The 18,606-nt window shown below is 40.9% G+C and overlaps 1 protein-coding gene across 1 annotated transcript in view; it reads right to left on the bottom strand.

The window, feature by feature from the left end:
* Positions 1-15,836, bottom strand: part of si:ch211-247n2.1 (calcium-activated potassium channel subunit beta-2) — a 75,013-nt gene extending 59,177 nt beyond the window's left edge. Inside the window, exon 1 of the mRNA XM_042006995.1 lies at positions 15,351-15,836. The gene's annotated coding sequence lies outside the window, so the exon portion shown is untranslated. The remainder of the gene's footprint in view (positions 1-15,350) is intronic.
* Between the last annotated feature and the right edge of the window lie 2,770 nt (positions 15,837-18,606).

The raw sequence follows: 18,606 nt of genomic DNA, 5'->3' as shown, positions 1-18,606 counted from the left end.
GAAAAATAGCATAAATAACACAACTGATCCATAACATGTTAATTAAATTATAGTTCTGCAAAGAATAAAAAGATATGATTGATGTAAGCTGATGACGACATCGTTGTGAATGAGAAATCTTTATTTGAAGGTTGGAGCACAGAGCTCATCTGAAGACAAACATCTGTATTATCTTTTTATGACCTACAGGGAAAGTGGTGAAGTGGCTAAAATCTCTCCCTGTCCTCTCCACCAGAAAGATTGTAAAGAACATGTAGCTGCTGTGATAAAAACTCTTAAAACAGTGAAATCCTTCATAGTAAACATGTGAAACGTATCGCGTTCATGTGAACCATGAAGTAGTCTGTCAAAGTTATGCAGAGGGCACTGTCTTCACTTTACTGAGAGGTCAGAGAAGTTCCACATTTAAAGTGACAGTCTTTACAACACCTGAGGAAGATCATGTGTGTTCAGGTGTAGAAAGCGCCTAACTGACTGAGTAACATAGAACATACGTACATGGGTACAGGTACACAAGTCAGTTTAACTGCATGGTCAATTATGTTCCTAGAGCCCACTATACAATTAAATAAATGTGTACCTGAGGTAAGATATTGGTGAATTCTTCATAAATTTATGTTTAATTTCAGGTTTGTTCATAATGTCTTTTTAACAACAGTTCATTAGCAGTAAACATCTTGATGATGTACAATGATATAATTATTTATAGCATATTATGCTGTTATTTACTAGTCTGGCCCAGTAGAGACCAGATTGGGCTGTACATTGCCTATAAACTCAAATGAGTTTGGTACACTTGATCTAACAGGTCAAAGTGCCTAAATTCTGATTAGTTTCCATTTTGTTTGATTTCAAATTAAGGTAATGTCCATCTCAATCCCAGCATCAACATCTGGGAAGTAAAAAAAAAACAAGAAAAAAACAAAAACATTCAAAACCACTTTTGCATTGACAACAACTCAAATGACCAAATAATAAGTCACTTAATGAGCCATAAGTGCAATGCTTTTCCTCAGATTTTGGAAAATGGTATAATGGTGACAGTGTTTCCTGGTGAATGGCAACATGTTAGCCTGTCTGGCACTTTAGCTGCATTGTTTAAGTAGGTATTGATGAAAGAGAAGTGGACACAGCTGGTGTTAATGGTTGAAGCCAGACTTGGTGGCTCCTCACAGCAGGGTAGCAGTATTGCACTAATCCAGAGTACTGAGAAGTTATCCTCATACATGTAATTAAATTATCCATATTCTGTTCTATTCTATTCTATTCTATTCTATTCTATTCTATTCTACAGTCATTTATCAGACACTTTTATCCAAAACGACTTACATTTGAGAGTAAGAACAACACAAGTAAGAATTCTAACAAGACGGGACGTCATCATCAAGTGGTAGTCAGACTGGTGAATCCACTTGGATCCAGGAGCTGTCATGTAGTGCTAGAGTGTATATAATTTTTTTTTATATATATATATATATATATATATATATATATATATATATATATATATATATATATATATATATATATATATATATATTATTTTTTTTTAAGTCATTTTGTTTAAATACAAGATCACGATTTCATCACACATCATCATCTGGGGCATAAGTGCACACAGCTTCCTCAGTACTTGGTTGAGCCAAAGAGCTGGACAGAGCTTTCTAACTCATTCTGAGTAGAAGAGTTAAGCAAAGTGTGGAAATGCTCCTTAAACAACTGAGTCTTTAGCTTGCTTTTAAAAGTGGATAAGGACTCAGCGGATCGGACAGAGTTTGGTAGATCGTTCCACCACCGGGGAACAACAGAGGAGAAGAGTCTAGCTACTGATGTGGCGCCACGTTGTGGTGGGAGCACTAGACGTCTTTCACTGGCAGAGCGTAACTGTGGAGAGGGAGTGTAGCTCTGGATTAAGGAGTGGAGGTAGACCGGAGCTGTTTGGGTTATTGTTTTGTAAGCCAGAAGCAGAGCTTTGAATTTGATGCGCTGTAACTGGAAGCCAGTGGAGAGCGATTAGCAGCGGAGTGACATGAACTCTTTTGGGCTGGTTGAAGACCAGACGTGCTGCTGCGTTCTGAATCATCTGCAGAGGTTTAACTGAGCATGCAGGCAGGCCAGCCAGTAAGGAGTTGCAGTAGTCAATGCGTGAAATGACCAGAGCCTGGACCAGGAGCTGGGTCGTGTGTTCAGTCAGGTAGGGTCTGATCCTCCTGATGTTGTAGAGAGTAAATCGGCAAGATTGAGCAACCGAGGCAACATGGTCCTTAAAGGTCAGCTGGTTGTCTACCGTGACACCAAGATTCCTGGTAGAAGACGTAGGCACAAGTGTGATAGAGTCAAGCTGCACGCTTATCTGTGGCGGTAAGGAAGGATTGGCTGGAAAGACAATAAGCTCAGTCTTGGACAGATTTAGCTGAAGGTGGCGATCCTTCATCCATGCGGAGATATCAGCAACATGCTGATATTCGCATTGAGACGTTGTGTCGTCAGGTGGGAAAGAAAGGAAAAGCTGAGTGTCATCTGCATAGCAGTGGTAGGAGAAACCATGAGAGCTAATGACTGCACCGAGTGAGGAGGTGTATAGTGAAAAGAGAAGAGGGCCAAGCACTGAGCCCTGAGGCACCCCTGTTGTCAGCCCATGTGATCTGGACAGGCGCCCTCGCCAAGATACTTTGAAGGATCTTCCTGTGAGGTAGGACGTAAACCACGAGAGGACAGATCCTGAGATACCAAGCTCCGAGAGTGTGGAGAACAGTATATGATGGTTGACCGTGTCAAAGGCAGCAGACAGGTCCAGCAGTATAAGGACTGAGGATTGACCAGCGGATCTGGCAACCCATAGGGAATCAGTAACTGACAGGAGAGCAGTTTCAGTAGAATGACCTTGTCTATAGCCAGACTGATATGGATCAAACAGGTTGTTGTCTTGGAGGAACTGTGAGACCTGACTGAAGACTGAAGCTCTAGTAATTTAGACATGAAGCAGTGGGACCGGCCGGTAGTTTCCAACCTGGGCTGGGTTGAGTGTGGGTTTCTTCAGCAGTGGGGTAACCGAGCTTGCTTGAAGGCAGAAGGAAAGACACCGGATTTAAGAGAGGAGGTGATAATATGGGTTACTGCAGGTTTGATTGTAGGTAAAATGCTCTGCAGGATGTCAGAGGGAACAGGATCAAGAGGACAGGTCGTGGGTTTTGAGTTGACTTGAGTTGAGACTTCGTTCTCATTTAGAGAGCGGAAGGAGCAGAGTGAGGCACCAGTAGCTGGTTTGGTAAGGCTGAGTTGGTCAGGCTCAGTGAATTGGTTACTGATGGTAGCGAACTTTTCAGTGAAGTAGGAAGCAAACATTTCTGCAGTCAGCACAGTGGGAGGCTGAGCAGGTGGTGGAGATAGAAGAGAGTTAAACGCCATGAAAAGTTGTCGTGTGTTGGGAGCATTGCGGATCTTGTTCTGATAAAAGGTTTTCTTGGCCGCCTTTAGTCTGGATGTGAAAGTTTCAAGTTTTTGCTGGTACTCAGACAAGTCAGTGTGCTGTTTTGATTTGAGCCACTTTCTTTCTGCAGCCCTGAGTCCGGCTCTGTGCTCCCTTAGAACCTCTGTGAGACATGGACTGGGAGGGTTTTGTCTGGCTGGTTTTGACACCAGAGGACAGAGTTTGTCCAGAGAGGAGTCGAGAGAGGAGCAGAGTGTTTCTGTAGCCTCAATAACAGACAGTAAGAAGTCTGAGTGGGAAGGGAGGGTAGAGTAAACCTCATCAGACAGCTGTGTAGGTCTGAGGGATCTCAAGTTTCTGCGGTAGGACACCATTTTTGGAGCTGCTTGATTGACATGAGGAAGGAAGACAGAAAATTTAACCAGGAAGTGGTCTGAGAGGTGCAGCGGGGTGACGGACAGGTTGGCTGTGGAGCAGTTTCTGGTCAGTACCAAGTCAAGAGTATTACCAGCTTTGTGTGTTTGAGGAGTCTGAACCAGTTTGAGATTGAAAGAGTAGATGAGAGCCAGAAAGTCAGTTGCTGTGGTTTGTCAATGTGAATGTTCATGTCTCCCATGATGATTAGTGGTGTGTCATCATCAGGAATGTCAGAGAGAATCATGTCCATTTCAGAGACAAACTCATCTATACTGCCACCCGGAGGCGGTAAATGACCAGAATGTATGCAGTGATGGGTGTAGAGACCTTTAATGGTGATACTCAAGTGATGAGCATTTAGCAATAGGACGGAGAGAAGTAAAGTTCCACTTTTTAGAAATAAGAAAGCCCGTTCCACCTCCTCGTCCAGCTGAGCGAGGTGTTTGGGTAAATTCTGCGTTGACAGAAAGGGCAGCTGGTGTAGCTGTGTTTTCTGGACGGATCCAGGTCTTAATCAGGGCTAGGACCTGAATGTCTGAGAGATTTATCAGTGAACTTACAGAGACCTTACCCTGATTGAAATCAGTGCTTGTTCATAAAGCCACAGTTTATGGTTATTCTGCTCTAGCATCATGATGTCTGAAAATCGAGGCATTTTCAGAGCATGCAAAACATGCATTTTATTTTATTTAATTTTTTATTTTTGGATTATTAACATTTTTATTTTTAGTTTAGTTTAGTTTTTTTTATGTTTTTCTGTCTACACTAAAATATCATAATACCAGAAACTAATGTTTTTGACAAGCATGACCACACATTCAGACCTTTAATTATCATTAAATGATAGATTTGGTTTAATGATTATATGAATGAGTAAGACTCATTCAAATAATCATTCATATGAAGACAATGGCACACTTTTTAGATTCAAGCCTAAACACACAAAGATTTTAAAGCTCAGTTTCCTTGTAGTTTGTTATTCCTAAAAAAGAATAAACTGAAAGTTTATTGTTGAAACTGAAAATATGATCCAAAGAGCTGATAAAAGTGACAAAAACACTACTGTCTGTTCAGGACCCCCAAGGGTGTGATTTCAGTATGAATATAAAACCAAACCCAGTGAAAATGGGTGCTTTTGCATCATTATGCAAAAAGCCTAGATCAACATAATCAAGTTGTAAATGCTAAACTCAACCAGAATCTTTTCATCAACCTATCCATGTGGTTTCAGGGCCTAAACCTAACTGGGACACCAGATGCGTGTGTGCTACGTTACGGCTGCACCACGGTTTTGTTCCGACCTCTGTGGTGCGGCAATCTGCACCGAGAGCGTGTCAGGTGTGGATCGCCCGCGACTGCAGTCCACCTAGCAGTATCCGCGAGATCACAAAATCACAGGAGAATTGGAGAATCTTGTTATTCGCCACTTCCAGGATAAACGTCTCATCGTCCATGATGAAAAACAAAAAAACACCAAGACCCCCTGACCGGTTGAACAGATAATGTTTACATGGTTCAGCAGCGCAAATCTGCACAGGGGCTTTTATTTTGAAATATACTGGAAGGTTTTAGACTGCTCCCGTGTCTGACTTCCTGTCTGCCCCTATCTGAACTGCGGAAATTGATGCATTCTGGGTGTGTGAAGCGTCAAAAATAGACCCAGCTTGTAAATTTAGTGGAGAGCCATAGCAATACATTTCTGGTTTCCCGCTGGAAACCAAACCATTGACTAAAACGACTGTGAGTAGTAGCAGAAGCCATAACTTGCTGTTCACACGCTTGGTGGAAATCAGGGCTTAGTCTGTTTACATTTTACGTCCCTATTGCAGGTCCAGGGAAGAAGGGAGTAACATCACTCTAGAAGATTTTCAGGAAGTTTAGCTATCAGTCGCTTGACGCAGAAGACAGAGCAATACCACTGCAAATCACAGGGGTAGTGTTGAGCTAACACACAACCAGCGAAAAGAACCAGAACATGTTTCTCATCAATGGACCCACACAGTTGGGATAATTCCACCATTCCCAAAAGTCTTTCCTGAGTCTCACCCGCTGTTCTCCTTCTGGGAAAGCTACAAAAGCCCATTCCAAATTGCATGGCACACTTCTCTGATAATGCAACACACAGTTGCAGAACTCGGCTTATAGCTTGCTGATAAAGCTTGCTGCCTAATTCCCAGTGCAAGATAGCGTAGGGTCACTGCAAGCTGTTCTGCCTCACTCACGGGTGCAGTGTGTGAGTTTCCGTGTTGGCTTTGAGTGGAAAGTCGTCGAAGGCCCAGACAGACATCCGAACATACTAGAAGTGCCACTCATCGTGGATTTCTCGCATCGGTAAGACGAGCGAGAAGAATCCAAGAATCCACTGTCCGCATGCCGTGAGGTAAGTAATGGTTGAACAGACAACCGCCGCCTGTGCTGCTTTTTAAAGGTCTTTCTTAGAGCGTGTATTATTATGAGTTCCTCCACCGTCGCCATGTTTGCTGTTGTCTGAAACTGCTTCTTTTTTGTGATTTTATTCTTCTTGATGAGAACAAATCCTTGATAGGAGTGACTCAATGGATGAATCAAACACTTGTTTGCACCTTGAGTACAGCATCTCAGGCTGTAAGAAAACAGCACTATCACAGTGTGAATATTAAAGTCAGATGTAAGCAGCTCTAACCTAAGATCTAAATACAGTCACTGGATGGCACAATACCTCTGTGCAAAATGCTGCACAGTCACCATACTATCAACGACAGTTTTTTTCCTTTTTCTTTTTTCTTATCTTTTCTAATAAACAAATAAATAAATAAATAAAAAGGAAAAAAAAAAAAAAACCAATGCAACAGAATACAAAATCTTCCCTGGTTGCAGGTGTTCAGTTTCTATTATAGTGTCATACCATAGTTAAGAAATGTCCTCTAGAATGAGCCAACATATGATACTGGATCAGGAGCAATGCTGGCAGCCCTCAGCTGCCTGGAGAATGAGTAACACACACACACACACACTGTTGTCAGCCCACTCATCATCAGAGAGGGATGCTAATTGGCCGAGGGATTTAGTGGAGACCTGTGACCCTGGATTGGATTAAGTAAGTATAGAAAATCAATGGATGGATGGATTAGGGGAGTGTTTAGAGCGAAGGGGAACAAGGGAGAGTAAGAGGAAAGAGATTGTAAAAAAATTAAAATAAAAGTTGATAATACAATTTATAAGCTCAAACATCAAAAGAACACTTTCTTATCATGCCCAACAAATACTCAGATATTTAGAAAATAAAAAGTTAACCTCAAGACTAAAATCTTCCACAATAATTAATGGGACTAATTATTTGGATATTTTCAGTTTAAACCCAATGACATGTTGTGCTGTGTTGAAGTAAGTGACGCTAATGCTCAGGGACCCCCTTCATGCATACACTAAAAGGCCATGGACCCCCTGCTCCACCCTCTGCTGAAACCATTCTTGGTTTTAGGCTTTCAAAAGTGAGATACTCACCATAAATAATGGTAAATAAATGTTAAATGGTCTGTAATTATACCGCGCTTTACTGTACCTGGAATGATACCCAAAACGCATTACACACATTCACTGATGGCGGAAGCTGCTATGCAAGGCACTCAACCACAGGAGCAATTTGAGGTTCAGTATCTTGCTCAGGGACTTTTTGAAGACAAAGACAGTGCAGCAGCCCCCTGTCTCTGTAACACAGAGTGAATCAAGAAGTCACATTATATCGAAGGCTTCCTCCCTTTCCAACTAAAAACAGTACCACTCCTGGTGGTGGATGAAGAAGGACACATTGTCACTGTAATCAACTTTAGCTGAGAAGTATCTCTGTGTCCAAGCTTCCTCCACCTCATGTGAGAGGGTTTTCTCCATAGCAGCTGGAGACAGTTCCCATCCCTAGTCACAATCAAATATTTGCTCACATTGTACTGACAACATGATTGACAACTATTTCCATGCTTTGTGGTCCTGCACACCTGTCTGCAGGTTCTGGCTTCAGGTATGACATGCATCACAAAGAAAACTATCATTGTAACCTGGAAAACTAAAATTAATCTGTGTATTCAGCAGTTTAGAAATCTGTTACTAGACCACATCAGTACTGAGACAATGTTTGCCTCCTCAAAGAATCAGTTAGCTGAATTTCACTCCCTCTGGTCCCCTGTGATTAGCTCCACCACTTAGTGTTGGTGGAGGATGGTGACCTGGTTGCTTTGAGGGTTGGATAATAGCAAGGGGGGCCTGATGACTGCAGATTCTTGGTGGTTTTACGCGGTGGGGATCGGGGCACGGCTGGGGGCTGTGGGGAGGTTGAGTTCGCCTCGTGGTTGCTGGGCTTCGGTGCTGGGCTGAGCTGCAGGGCTGTTCTGGGGTGGGATGGGCTCCAGTGCCCGGGGGTGACCTCTCTTGGGGTGGAGGGGTCGATTGGTGCCGGGGGGTCTGGGCCTGCCCGGGCATGCAGCCACGGGGTGAGTTGGTGCTTGCTCTGGTGTCTGGTTGCCGCACCAGAACCAGGGTAAGGCCCGGGTGTGAGGGAGGGGGATGGGGTGTCCGCATGTGTGTGCCAGGATGAGTAGGTGTCATGGCCCATGCTCATTCCCACTCCCTGCTTCCTGCTGACCATATTTGGATCACCAATCATCATCGCTATTAGGACGACGCAGCTGGAGGATATCAAGTCATCATTCTCATCCCCATATAAACCTCACCCGGACCTCCAGTCATCGCTGGATTATACTACTCATCGTGGTGACCAGTCGCGCACCTTATCCTGATCTTGTTGTGTTTAAGCCAACCTAACCTGTACCATCTCTCTTCAAAGACACGCACCTGAACCTCATCCACGCCACGAAGGAATCCTGTCTGCCCGCTCCAGCCCGCCGTCCAGCGAACCCTGCACATTCCTCTGTTCAATCCGAATAAAGTGTTCTTTAATCATCCACCAAGTGCTCATCTCCTTGGATCCATACAACCAAACCCTGACAGTAGGAGTGGGCGAGGATATAGGTGTGGGGAGGGGAGGGGTTGGGGGAGGCCTGTGTGGGCTGGGGGTGGTGGGCCTGGGCTGTTCCACTGTCCTCCTCCTTCTGCTCTCCTTTCCCCCTATGTATGTGGTGGGTGGGCGCCTTCTGGGGTTCGTGGCAGTCGCTGTGTGTCCTGGTTGTGAGGGACGGCTGCTCCTGGGCTGTCCTGCTCTGGGGGGCCTCCTGGGGAACGGAGGTGCCTACTGCTGCCAGTGGCCCACCTTCTGGGCCCAGAGACCCAGGCAATCAGTAGCAAACCTGGAGCACAAACCCAAGCCACCCCAACACGAAGACCACCACGGACCCATCCAGAGGGCGGAAGAAGAAGGCCCCAGCCAGAGCCCCCCACAGTCACAGGGCACAGGCCCCTGGCGGGCAAAGATCAGCATCCAGGGCAGCCGGACGACAGGGCCCAAGGCCAGAAGCCCTGAAGCCCCACGGCTTGACAAGCTGATGGGACCACACTGCAGGCTGCTGCCCAACTTCAGAAGAAGTTAATGACCGGTTCATATATAAAACCATTTTTATATTATTTGCAGCTCACCATGTAATTATTTATCTAATAAATAAAAATGAGGAAAATCAGGCTTCATTGCACATCTTTTCTATGATTTGTATTTATTCATCATTTTGTCATTCTATTTATTTTTCCTCAACTGTTTCTCCGCTGTTTGCACACGGCCTGACATTTTATGGGCATTTTTGGGCGTTTACCAATGCAGAGTAGGGCCGGCTGGTTCATCACCTTACAAGAGATTGGTATTAACCAATCTAAGAGGAATGGCACAAACAATTCTGGGGAATGTTTTATTTTATTTTTTGTGACTTTTTTTCATCATTTTACCCCAAAAATTACAATAATTCATATAATAAAAGCAAACAGCAAACAGAGAAGAAAAAAAAAACAGTGACAGTTGAGTACAATGGTTATGAGTAATTACTGTATCTGTGTTTATATATAGTCCATTTTTTTCACAGGTTTTCAAATTTTGAGTAATGTAGTATCATACTTTATGTAAGTTTTTCCATTTTATACATTTCCCCCACTATTTCTTTCCAGTTTTCTAATGTGAGAGGGTTGATCTTGTACCATTTCCAAGTAAGTGTCTTTTTTGAGGCTACCAAAAATTCTTGGTCAAATATCGAGCTTTATTTGGAATAATATCTTCTGTTAAATGTCCCAGGTGTAGCACTATACATGTTTTCAGTATCTCATATCCTAGTATTTCTATCAGATTTTTTCCATACCTCATCCCAAATATTTATTTCATTTTTCTACATTGCCAAAAACATGTGCATGGTTCGCATCGTATTCTCCACATAATCTCCAGCAAGGTTGTTGGGCAGACAGCAAATTCTTACTTCTCTTAGGTGTAATAAAGAATCTTACAATGTTCTTCTAGCCGAATGTTTTCCACATTTTAGAACGTGATGTGCCTTGTTGTATCTAACAGATGTTATACCACATATCATCAGTTGTTTCCACCTTTAGTTCTTTTCCCATTTATCTCTTATAGCGTTGAGGTTTCCCTATTGGCCATCAAACCCAGATAGAGTTTTGTTATTAGTTTCCCAGTTACATTCTTGTCTGCATTACCTAATATTTCTGTGATTATACTAAGTTTTCTTGGTAGGTTTGGTCTTATTTCTTTGTGATAATAATCTCAAGTCTGCAGATATATGTAGAAGTCTTGTTTATCCAAAGCTTATTCCCTTTGTAGGGTCTGAAAACTCTTAATTTCACCTCCTTTTACTAATCTATACATCATAGTTAATCCTCTATCTGCCCATTCCTTAAATTTTAAAGTCATTCTGTCTCGGGTAAAATTTGTATCGTATGCCAACCAACTATAAATCTTAATTTCGTTCTCAATTTAAAATTTTTTAATTACAGAGTACCAGATTTCCAGGGTGAATTTAGTAATGGAGTCTAACTTCTTTTTGTTGTCTTTAAACACCTTCTTATTGGCAATCATATTATATAATCCCCCTGTATATTTAGTACTATTTCCTTCCATTTTGTGAAATAACCAGTAGTGCACCAGTGCACTAGTGAGTCTTTTCTAAATTCAATTTATATCCAGATAGCCACAGAATTGTAAAAGTTCCATCATTTTAGGTAGACATACTTCTGGTCTTTTTAAGTACATTAAGACATCATCTATGGACAACCCAATTTTATGTTCAATGTCTCTAATTTTCACCCCTTCAATCTCCTCTGGGGCGGCATGGCTCAGCAAAACAAAAAAGCTCCAGCTAACGCAATCGAAGGCTTATTCTGTGTCTAAACTTAAAAATATTGCGCTTTCCTCCTTTTCCTGGACAGTTTTGATTACAGGTAAAGTCCTCCTGATATTATCCTGGGTTTGTCGACCTTTAAATGAACCTGATTGATCCTCATCTATGATGTCTGAAATGATAGTCCGAAATCTGTTATCTATAATTTATATATATATCTTGTAATCACAACTTATTAATGATATTGGTCTATAATTTTCACAGTACTCTTTATTTTTGCCTTCTTTGGGTATAACATTAATTATTGATTCCTTCCATTATGGTGGAAGAATTCCCTTCTTAAGTGTTTGATTAAATGATGTTAACATTGGAATTAGTTCTTTTATAAATTTTTTGTACCATTCAATTGTAAATCCATCGGTCCCTGGGGTCTTATTAGGTTTCGTTCTTTTGATTACATTTTCTACTTCTTCTGTAATCTTTGAGCATATTATTGTATACTGTGAGTCTCCTATACTTGGGACTTCTAATGAATTTAAAAATGTTTTTATTGTCTCTGTGTCGGCTGTTATGGGTTGTGTGTATAGTTTTGTGCAATAATTTTCAAATGCCTTTTCAATCTCTTTTGGTTTATACATTAATGTTTAAGATTGTGGGTCTCTAATTTTATAAATTGTATTAGATTGTTTTTATTTCTTAATCATCTAGCGAGTGCTTTAAGGACTTTGGAACCTCCTTCGTAGTACGTTAGTTTTAGTATCCTAGTTTTCAATTTCTTTCATTCGTATGTCATCGATTTTAGTTCTTAAATCCTTAATTTTTTTTCAATATGTCTACATTATTTGTCTTCCTGTGCAATTTTTCGAGTTTTTCCAAATCCCTCACTGTTTCCTGATATTCCTTATTTCTTTGTTTTGTAGTGTATGAAGCTATTGATATTAAGTTACCCCTCATTACTGGCTTTATAGCATCCCATACTACTGTAGGATCCATTCCTCCCTGATCGTTTTCCTTTTTGTATATTTCTATGTCTGTTCTTATTTTTTCCACCAATTTTTTATCATTTAGTAGACAAATATTCAATCTCCAGTTTCTGGTCTTCTCTCCTTTTTAGACTTACTTTCAAGCATAGAGTACAGTGATCTGATAAGTCAGCTCTATTACTCTGAATCTATCTTCTTTGTTCATTAAAAAACAAACTGTTCTCGTATATGTTGAGTGAGGTGCTGAATAAAATGGGTAGTTCTCTCTCCAAACATCTATAATTCCTAATTCTTTTATAGATGTATTTATGTAGCGAGTAAATTTGATTTTGTTGCCCTTTGTTTTACTGATAGAATCCAGAAAGTGATTCAGAACAATTTTCAGGTCACCTCCACCTGTTTCGTCTGATTCCTGACTGATTATATCAAACAATGTTTTATAGAAAGTTTTGTCGGATTCATATATATTTAATAATGTAATTAGTTCCTCTTCCAATTTTCCTTTGATCGTGATATATCTGCCTTCTTTATCATGTTTTTCCTTTATGGATTCAAATTTGGTTTAGTTTGAGATTAAGATTGCGACTCTCCCTTTACTACTCCCTAAATGAAATAAAAAAGGTATGTTTTTTTAAAGCCCTTTTCTCTTCATTTTTCATTCTCCTTATTGGAGATCTCACAGGGAGATCATTCAAAGTATCTTTGCAAGGGGGAATGTCCAGATCACATAGGCTGACAACAGGGGTGCCTCAGGGCTCGGTGCTTGGCCCTCTTCTCTTTTCACTATACACCTCCTCACTCGGTGCATCATTAGCTCTCATGGTTTCTCCTACCACTGCTATGCAGATGACGCTCAGCTTTTCCTTTCTTTCCCACCTGACGACACAACGTCTCAATGCAAATATCAGCATGTTGCTGATATCTCCACATGGATGAAGGATCGCCACCTTCAGCTAAATCTGTCCAAGACTGAGCTTATTGTCTTTCCAGCCAATCCTTCTTTACCACCACAGATAAGCTTGCAGCTTGACTCTATCACGCTTGTGCCTACGTCTTCTACCAGGAATCTTGGTGTCATGGTAGTCAACCAGCTGACCTTTAAGGACCATGTTGCCTCAGTTTCCCGGTCTTGCCGATTTGCTCTCTACAACATCAGGAGGATCAGACCCTACCTGACTGAAAACACGGCCCAGCTCCTGGTCCAGGCTCTGTTCATTTCACGCATTGACTACTGCAACTCCTTACTGGCTGGCCTGCCTGCATGCTCAGTTAAACCTCTGCAGATGATCCAGAACGCAGCAGCACGTCTGGTCTTCAACCAGCCCAAAAGAGTTCATGTCACTCCGCTGCTAATCGCTCTCCACTGGCTTCCAGTTGCAGTGCATCAAATTCAAAGCTCTGCTTCTGGCTTACAAAACAATAACCCAAACGGCTCCGGTCTACCTCCACTCCTTAATCCAGAGCTACACTCCCTCTCCACAGTTACGCTCTGCCAGTGAAAGACGCCTAGTGCTCCCACCACAAGGTGGCGCCACATCAGTAGCTAGACTCTTCTCCTCTGTTGTTCCCTGGTGGTGGAACGATCTACCAAACTCCGTCTGATCCGCAGAGTCCTTATCCACTTTTAAAAGCAAGCTAAAGACTCAGTTGTTTAAGGAGCATTTCTACACTTAGCTTAACTCTTCTACTCAGAATGAGTTAGAAATATTTGTCCAGCTCTTTGGCTCAACTAAGTACTGAAGAAGCTGCGTGCACTTATGCCCAAGTTGATATTGTTTAATGAAATCGTGATCTTGTATTTAAACAAAATGACTTAAAAAAAAATAATATATATATATATATATATATATGCACTGCGTCTAGCACTACATGACAGCTCCTGGGTCCAGCTGGACTCAAAGCGGTCTGACTATCACTTAATTATGACTCCTATCTTGTTTGAATTCATGCTTGTGTTGTTCTTACTCTCAAATGTAAGTCTCTTTGGATAAAAGTGTTTTCTAAATGACTGTAGAATAGAATAGAATAGCTATCCCCTCTTGCCATGTGATAGCTGTTAGCATATCTTCCTGTGTGTTAGCCGTTAGCCCTCGAGCCTCAGTCGTATCTTCTTCCATTTCTGCTTCGTTTTCAGGTTCATTTTGGAATTTTCACATCGATCGTCCGTTTTTTTTATATTCTCTACTCATGGCCACTTGTTTTCCGTTAATGCAATTCTATTTTCTTATTTTGTGGGGAGAAATCTGTGTTTTTTCTGATGAGAGGTCTTAATCAGGCTTCCATCTCAATTGACCCTCGACCCAGAAATCCAGGGTCTATGATCATGTTAATGAATCTGATGGAAAGTTTTCATAAAAAAAAACTTCTCAAGTACAAGTTAAGAACAAATTTAAGAAGATTTGTCAGCCTATATGGGGATCATTGTCCTGTTGCATGAGATACTTGACATATTTTAGAAATAATTCACTATATGGGGTGTTTATGTATTGTTAAGACCTGGTATAATAATACAAAAAAGTACAGTATTTTTTATTTTTTTTATTTTATTTTATTTTTTTACTGGAATGTTGTGGAACAGTAGTTCCACTTGACACATGTCTCATTCTTTTCATGTATGTTTCTTTCTTCTAACCCCACCACTAGTAACTGCAGCTTTCAGATAATGTCAAGTTAATTTATTAAACACATTTAAAACAGCAACCACTGCCCAAAGTGCTGTACATAGGCAATACTCAATGAATTCACAAAAATAAATAAATAAAAATACTGACTAAAAATTCACAGAATAGAAATGCTCAATGAACGTTTGAATCACTTAAGCTACTTATCATTACAAGACAAGAGAAGCCAAAATTCTGCTCAGCTTGAGCTGAAAGCCAGTGCAAAAAGATGGATCTTCAGAACAGGCTTAAAAATTAAACAAGGAGATGAATAAAAAGAGACTGCTTAAAGTAATGGAGTATTTAGTTCACTATTTCTCTATATGAGCTAGTAAAATAACAACGTTACGGCATAAGGTGTTTTTCTCTTTCGACTGCAGTTCTGATTTGAAACACTAGGTGTCAATGCTACTTATTTCGCCTTCAAAGTGCAGTTTTTCCCACAGGGTCTAACTCGTTCTGTGTTTTTCTGTAACTTTAGATTCAGTTCACATGCATGGGATTTTTCTTCACAGCAGGAAATATTTGACATAGTAGTTTAGATTTTTGTTGCACATGTTCACACATCAAATATACAAGCTTGTGCAGTTGAGTACATATTTACCTTGATAGTTTGGAATGAATGGAGAAATAAATGTGAGTCTCACCCTGAGGTGAGGAGGACGGTAGTCTTTCTGGAGCTCCTCTGGTGCAGAATGCTATTGCTGCTGACTAAGGGCACAGGAAGAAACAATCCGGTATGTAAACAGAGAGAATTGGAGGAAGCAGAGCTTTTTCCTGATGGGTGTAGCCACCACATTTACACTCCGTTCAGTGAAGACAAAGCTTGATGATATTCTGTAGAAAAATGTGAGCAAATGTTACATCACAATCATCATACAGGGTCTGCTCTTTTAGTGAGTCTTAAATAACAACATTAGACTCCAATAAAATCAGTCCATAAAACAAATTTAAGAGGACTTCATGAACACAGCTGGTTTTACTGTATGGATCAACCGGCCACAGACCGTGGAGCCAAAGCTGTCAGAGATGCTTTTTTGTATTTTACTATAGGGTGACAGGTAGCTGCATCATTTCTTACTCTTACATTGCTCAAGTGGAAAAAAAATATCACAAAGCCAAGAAAAACAGCTACATATACCTGGGGTGGTTCTAGACACTGGAGTGGTCTTTGAGCATCCATCCATACATATATGTATAACACAGTATATATAAACACAGTTTATTCAACTCAAGGCCCACACTTCAGAGTCTCCGTCTCGGCCGGTGTACCCCAGGGATCACTCCTGGGCCCCCTTCTGTTCATCACTTATCTTCTCCCCCTTGGCTACATTTTCTGTAAAAATGATATCAACTTCCATTCCTATGCAGATGACACCCAGCTCTACATCTCCTCCAAACTGTACTCCACCTTCCTCTCTCTCTGACTTTCACCTGGAAATCAAAGCATGGTTCTCCTCCAATTTTCTCAAACTCAAAAGCAGTAAAACTGAGGTTCTACTTGTCGGCCTCCACTCTAACTAAGTCTCACAGTTTCTCCATCAACATTGACAGTTCTACCATTCCCCCCTCCCCTCAGGTCAAGAGTCTCGGCGTCATTCTCAACAGCACCCTATCTTTTCAAGCCCACATCAATAGCATTACTCGGTCTGCTTACCTCCACCTTCGTAATATCAACTGTCTGCGCTCATCACTCACTCGCCGCCATCCTTATCCATAGTCTTGTCACATCCCACATCGACTACTGTAACTCACTCCGCTTCGGTCTTCCCAATAAATCACTTCAGAAACTGCAGCTTCTCCAGAACTGTGCTGCTCGTATCCTGACTCGCACCTCTTCCTGTAAACATATTTCCCCTGTACTTCAACAACTCCACTGGCTCCCAATAAAATACCGAATCAACTATAAGTTACTGATCCTCACTTTCAAAGCTATTCACAATCTGGCCCCTCCTTATCTGTCTGATCTCCTCCATATTGCCACTCCCTCCCGTACTCTCAGGTCATCCTCCTCCATTCACCTTACTGTTCCCCCGGCCCGTCTCTCTACCATGGGGAGCAGAACCTTCAGTCGCTCTGCTCCCCGGCTCTGGAACTCACTTCCATCCAAGATTCTCTTCCATCGTTCACATCTGCACTCAAAAACCACCTGTTTAAACTAGCATACTCCCTATAAATCTTGTAACGGACTATTTTATGTCATTTTTATCTCTATGTCTTTCAATCTGTTTTTAACTCTTATGTAATTTATTTTTATTTATTTATTAATTTATTTTCCTTTCGTGTACGGTGACCTTGGGTGTAGAAAGGCCCCAAGAAATAAAAAGTATTATTTTAATTATATATATGTATATATATATATATATATATATATACATATATATAACTTATTATTTTAAATATATATATATATATATATATATATATATATATATATATATATATATATATATATATATATATGTATGTATGTATATATGTATGTATGTATAAAATGGATATATAATAAGATAACACTGAGTACTTATATCAAAATCAACAGTACAATAAATGGATGTAAATAAATACAGAGACATAAAAGAGGCAATAAATGACCACTGATGTACAAACTGTGAAAAGCATTATGGGTGGGAGAGGGATGTAGAATGACCACAGAGAGAGGTCATAATGTATCTGTAAAACCTCTTACGTTTTACAAGACTGCATCTGTAAATAAGTGAGAAATAAGTAATCAAACAGTTCCTAAGACTGATGACATCATCCGAGATATCTTTATCCAATTTTATAAATTCTGACTGAGCCATATATTTTAAAAATTAAAATCACAATTATTGCATTTACACATAATTTTTTGTTCATGAAAATAATTCCAGTCCTATCAGACCTCCTCCAATGGAAAAATGATCGCATCATTTAGGTGAGACTTATTCTCCTATTGGCCATTTGGTGGCAGCAGAGAGGCCTGAAGGTGCTATGCAAGAAGTTTGAGTGTAGTTCTGATTAAAACGCAGCAGGGGTCGCTGTGAAGCCACACATCTGAAAACTGTGAGCTGTTGTTTTTAGGCAGCAGCACATCCACATCCTCCACATGATGGGTTGTTCAACAGGGTTCAGTTGGGGCTTAGCTTGGCTTTCTATTTTAGATCTCCACCCTTAACAAAATGGACTAAATGGACTTAGTGACTGCACTTCACCCCAGTCTTGCCATGGGATTGTGTGTTGGTTAGCATCTGTGTGATACTTCTACTCTGTGTGAAGTTGGGGAGGATGAGAAGAAAGAAAGGGACAGAGGTATCAGAAGGAAATGTAGGTCATGAATAGGAGGCTGGCAGAAGTGAAGTGAAAAAAGACAGAGAGATGCCAGCAGAGGAGGGAGGAGGACAAGATGCTCAGCCTTCCCAAATCCCAGAGGTCACTCCTGGCAAATGAATATTGAGGCCAAGAAAGACAGTAAGAATTGCAAAGAGATAAAGAGAGAGCCAGTGTGTGAATGCATGTTTTCTGACCAATCAACAGCAACTGTTACAGGGGATGCTCCTTCCCTCCTCCCTTTTTCCATCTATAAAGAGGTGACCTACATACTAAATCTGCCAAATTATTGGAGAAAAACTAAGACATTTTGGTCTGTTTGTGGGTGGGTAAAGGTGGTGGGGTAATGGTTAATGTTGCATCTTATGAAACCAAAGTACTGCAGCTCCAAGCTTTATCCTTGACCGTTGGCATAGCAACCACTGAGTCCAACCAGGACGATCAAAGAGGGCCTGAGAACTCGGTATGTATTTGTTCTGTTTCCTGTTTTGGGCATACGCATTACATTAAATTATGGATTCAAGATACAGAGTGGTAACGTAAAGAGATAT

The sequence above is a fragment of the Melanotaenia boesemani genome, chromosome 14 (assembly GCF_017639745.1).
Source record: "Melanotaenia boesemani isolate fMelBoe1 chromosome 14, fMelBoe1.pri, whole genome shotgun sequence".
NCBI lineage: Eukaryota > Metazoa > Chordata > Actinopteri > Atheriniformes > Melanotaeniidae > Melanotaenia > Melanotaenia boesemani.
The sequence above is the reverse complement of the archived record's forward strand: the minus strand, read 5'-3'. Positions and strand labels throughout refer to the sequence as shown.